General features: G+C 49.9%; 1 protein-coding gene across 2 annotated transcripts in view; it reads right to left on the reverse strand.

Moving 5' to 3' along the window:
- The window catches only part of SNRNP35 (small nuclear ribonucleoprotein U11/U12 subunit 35), an 11,585-nt gene extending 7,537 nt beyond the window's left edge, over positions 1-4,048 (reverse strand). The window contains exon 1 of one of the 2 annotated variants that reach the window (XM_017889921.1): positions 3,861-4,048. The gene's annotated coding sequence lies outside the window, so the exon portion shown is untranslated. The remainder of the gene's footprint in view (positions 1-3,860) is intronic. The other variant, XM_017889929.1, reaches the window with a different exon arrangement.
- Between the last annotated feature and the right edge of the window lie 535 nt (positions 4,049-4,583).

Below are 4,583 nucleotides of genomic sequence, written 5' to 3' on the forward strand. Positions count from 1 at the left end.
AAAAAAAAAAAAAAAAAAAAAAAAATCATAGAACTGGCCCAGCGCGGTGGCTCTTGCCCGTAATCCCAGCACCTTGGGAGGCCAAGGCGGGCAGGATCACGAGGTCAGGAGCTCAAGACCAGCCTCAGCAACATAGCGAAACCCCATCTCTACTAAAACTACAAAATTAGCTGGGTGTGGCGGCGGGTGCCTGTAATCCCAGCTACTTGGGAGGCTGAGGCAGGAGAATCACCTGAAACCCGGAGTCAGAGGTTGCAGCGAGCTGAGATTATGCCACTACACTCCAGCCTGGGCAACACAGCAATACTCCGTCTCAAAAAAAAAATCATAGAACTTTTTTTAGTCCAAATCAGGCAAACCTGATCTTTGAGAAATGAGAAGCAGGATAATGACACTGTTTACTGACCACATGGTAAAAGGAGGGCAATATGTCTGTCATCATCAAGAAGCAACTGTGCAGAGGCTGCCTCTCTGCTGTCAGTAAAAGAATGAAAACAGATGGAGTGACAGAAGGAGCACAGGATGAGAGGGAGACAATTTCAGTCCTGGTCTGGGCTCTGGCTCTAACTCAATTTGTGTCTTCTCTCATGGCTGGAATTTCTCCATGTGAAAAAAAGAAGAGGCTGGGCGTGGTGGCTCATGCCTGTAATCCCATCACTTTGGGAGGCCAAAACAGGAGGATCCCTTGAGCCCAGGAGTTCAAGACTAACCTGGGCAACATGGGAAACATGGTGAGACCCTGTCTCTATTTAAAAAAAAAAAAAGGCCGGGTGCGGCAGCTCACACCTGTAATCCCAGCACTTGGGGAAGCAGAGGTGGTCAGACTGTCTGAGGTCGGGACTTCGAGACCCGCCTGACCAACATGGAGTAACCCCGTCTCTACTAAAAATACAAAATTAGCCAGGCATGGTGGTGCATGCCTGTAATCCCAGCTATTCGGGAGGGTGAGACAGGAGAATAGCTTGAATTTTTTTTTGAGACAGGGTCTTGCTGTTGCCCAGACTGGAGTACAGTGGCACAGTCATGGCTCACTGCAGCCTCAACCTCCTGGGCTCAAGCAATCTTCCCACTCCAGCCTCGTGAGTACCTGGAATTACTCACTATGCGCCACCATACCCAGCTAACTTTTTTTTTTTTTTTAAGAGATGGGGTCTCACTATATTGCATAAGCTGGTCTTGAACTCCTGGGCTCAAGCTATCCTCCTGCCTCAGCCTCCCAAAGTGCTGGGATTACAGGTGTGAGCCGCCGAACCCAGCCTGTACTAACCTCTGAACTCCTCTCACTTCTCAACAATACCAGGACTAAGGTACTCTATTATTATTGCCTTTTCAGATGTGAAAGGTCAGACACAAAAAGGCAATCTTTGCCCACAATCCTAAAGCTAAGAAGTAGCCCAGTGGAGGAGTTAGAACCATGGGCAGTGTGGACTCCAGAGCTAAAGCTCTCAATCAATTTCCTCTGATGCTTTTCATAAAATATAAGGTTTTGGAGATAAAGATGAGAAAAAGAAAACACACAAACCAGTATTCTGGGTGTCTGAGGCTGAGACCCATCCCTCCTCTCCTGAAGGAAAAGAACCCCTCCCCATTCAACCTTAAAAAGTCACAAGGGGGCTGGGCGCGGTGGCTCACGCCTGTAATCCCAGCACTTTGGGAGGCCGAGGTGGGTGGATCACAAGGGCAGGAGATCCAGACCATCCTGGCAAACACAGTGAAACCCCGTCTCTACTAAAAATACAAAAAAAAATTAGCCGGGTGTGGTGGCCGTTGCCCGTAGTCCCAGCTACTCAGGAGGCTGAGGCAGGAGAATGGCATGAATCTGGGAGGCGGAGCTTGCAGTGAGCTGAGATCGCACTACTGCACTCCAGCCTGGGTGACAGAGCCAGACTCCGTCTCAAAAAAAAAAAAAAAAAAAAAAGTCACAAGGGGCCTGGTGTGATGGCTCACGCCAGTAATCCTAGCACTTTGGGAGGCCAAGATGGGTGGATCATTTGAAGTCAGGAGTCACAAAGATCTACCAAATAAAACTGATACTATTGTGCACAAAGCTCCTGTTCAAAGTTTTAAGACTTCTTCAAATTAACATGGAAGAGAATTACAAAGGGATAAGCATGGATTTTGTTCTCTCTCTCATCTGCATGCTTCTATAGATACTAATAGACGGTTTCACTGTTTCTCATTAATCTTTCTTGGTGCACTTCCTCCCGGGCAACATTAGGTTGAGATTTCCTACAACAGTCTCTTTCGATTTTTACATTCTCTTTTTTACTTTATTTATTTATTTATTTATTTAGAGACCAAGTCTCGCTCTGTCACCCAGGCTGGAGTGCAATGGCCAGTCTCGGCTCACTGCAACTTCTGCCTCCTGGGTTCAAGTGATTTTCCTGCCTCAGCCTCCCAAGTAGCTGGGATGACAGGTGCCCGCCACCACGCCCAGCTAATTTTTGTATTTTTAGTAGAGATAGGATTTCACCACGTTGGCCAGGCTGGTCTCCAACTCCTGACCTCAGATGACCGGCCTGCCTCAGCCTCCCAAAGTGCTGGGATTACAGGTGTGAAGCACCAAGCCCGACCTCACTCTCTCATTTTATTCATACAGGGGATGAGACCAGAAATGAATGGTGGGGGCCAGGTGCGGTGGCTCACGCCTGTAATCCCAACACTTTGGAAGGCTGAGATTGGTGGATCATTTGAGGTCAGTAAATTTTAAGCTTCAGGTTTCTTATTGTGAAATGTAGCTAAATGTCATTTCACTAGGTTTTTGTGAAGATTAGATCATATGGTGTCCACAAAAATGCTTTACAATTATAAATTATTATACAAATTTAGAAAAATTTTGGCCAGGCACGCCGTGGCTCAAGCCTGTAATACCAGCACTTTGAGAGGCCGAGGCTGGAGGATCGCTTGAGCCCAGAAATTCGAGACCAGTCTGGGCAACAAAGTGAGACTCCGTTTCCATCAGTCAATCAATCAATCAATTCTCCGGGCGTGGGGTCGTGCCTATCGTCCCAGATACTTGGAAGGCTGAGGCGGGAGGGCCACTTGACCCGAGATGTTGACGCTGCAGTGAGCCAAGATCGCGCCACCACTCTCCAGCCTGGACGACTCCCTGTCTCTGGGGAAAAACAAAAAAATAAATTAAGCCTCTTCCTGGGTCTTCGGGGTAAGACCCTGCCCCTCCTGGCCAGGCGCGGTGGTTCACGCCTATAATCCCAGCACTTAGGGAGGCCGAGGCGGGCGGATCACGAGGTCAGGAGATCGAGACCATCCTCCCCAACGTGGTAAAACCCCATCTCTACTAAAATACAAAAAAAATAGCCGGGCGTGGTGGTGCACGCTTGTAGTCCCAGCTACTCGGGAGGCTGAGGCAGTGGAATCGCTTGAACCCAGGAAGCGGAGGTTGCAGTGAGCCGAGATCGCGCCACTGCACTCCAGCCTGGGCGGCAGAGCACGACTCTGTCTCAAAAAAAAAAAAAAAAACTTTGCCCCTCCTCTCCTTTTTGTGGAAAGCAAAACTGAAGGCGGGTCCCACAGAGCCCTCCAGGGCATGCGCAGTGGGCCTCGGAGGCAAACACGTGTTTCTGTGGAAAAGCCTATCCTTCCCATGCAGCCTCCAGCTTGGCCGCCGGCCCTGAGGCCGCTCCCCCACCCCTCTCCTTCTGTGGGGGTCGCAGGGAGTAAGGGGCCATCCTTCCAGCCCAGCTCTCGTGCCCACTCCCCGCAACGCAACCCAGAATGTCGTCCCCTTTGCCAGGTTCCAACATGGCGCCCCACACAAGCGCGGGCACAGCGTCTGGGCTACACTCCCTCTTCCTTCTCTCCAGCTTGGGGCCCGCTCCCTCCGAGCCGCTTCCACTCACCTCAGCAAAGCTCGGGCTCCCTTCCCGCGGAGACAGACGAGCGGCTGCAGGTGACGCCAGATTCCCCGCGCCGGCCTGGGCCCGACCTTTACATTGGTAACAGCAGATTCGCCGCCGACGCCCATTTCCTGTTTGTTTTGCCTTTAGAGTTTTACTCGCGTGCGTCGAGGGTGTTATCTCCGAAGACAATAAGCTTTATTTAAAATAAAAAAAAATTTAAGAGAAAAATTGCTAATTCAACAACTAAGTTGAAAGAAAGACTATCGAATATGCAGTTACCTGGGGCATTTTACTTTATTATTTATTTATTTTTATTTATTATTTTTTCTTGAGACGGAGACCCCCTTCTGTCGCCCAGGCTGGAGTGCAGTGGTGCGAACTCGGCTCCCTGCAACTTCCGCCTCCCGGGTTCAAGCGATTTTCCTGCCTCAGCCTCCCGAGTAGCTGGGATTACAGGCGCCCGCCACCATGCCTGGCTATTTTTTGTATTTTTAGTAGAGACGGGGGTTTCGCCATGTTGGCCAAACTGGTCTCGAACTCCTGACCTCAAGTGATCCACCTGCCTCAGCCTCCCAAAGTGCTGGAATTACAAGTGTGAGTCATCGCGCCCGGCCCCTATTTCTTTAAAAAAAAAAAAAAAAAAAAAAAACCAGGGCGGGGTGGCTCACGCCTATAATTCCAGCACTTTGGGAGGCCAAGACGGGCAGATCATGAGGTCAGGAG

Source organism: Rhinopithecus bieti, unplaced genomic scaffold (assembly GCF_001698545.2).
Source record: "Rhinopithecus bieti isolate Rb0 unplaced genomic scaffold, ASM169854v2 scaffold_574, whole genome shotgun sequence".
In the NCBI taxonomy this organism is placed as follows: domain Eukaryota; kingdom Metazoa; phylum Chordata; class Mammalia; order Primates; family Cercopithecidae; genus Rhinopithecus; species Rhinopithecus bieti.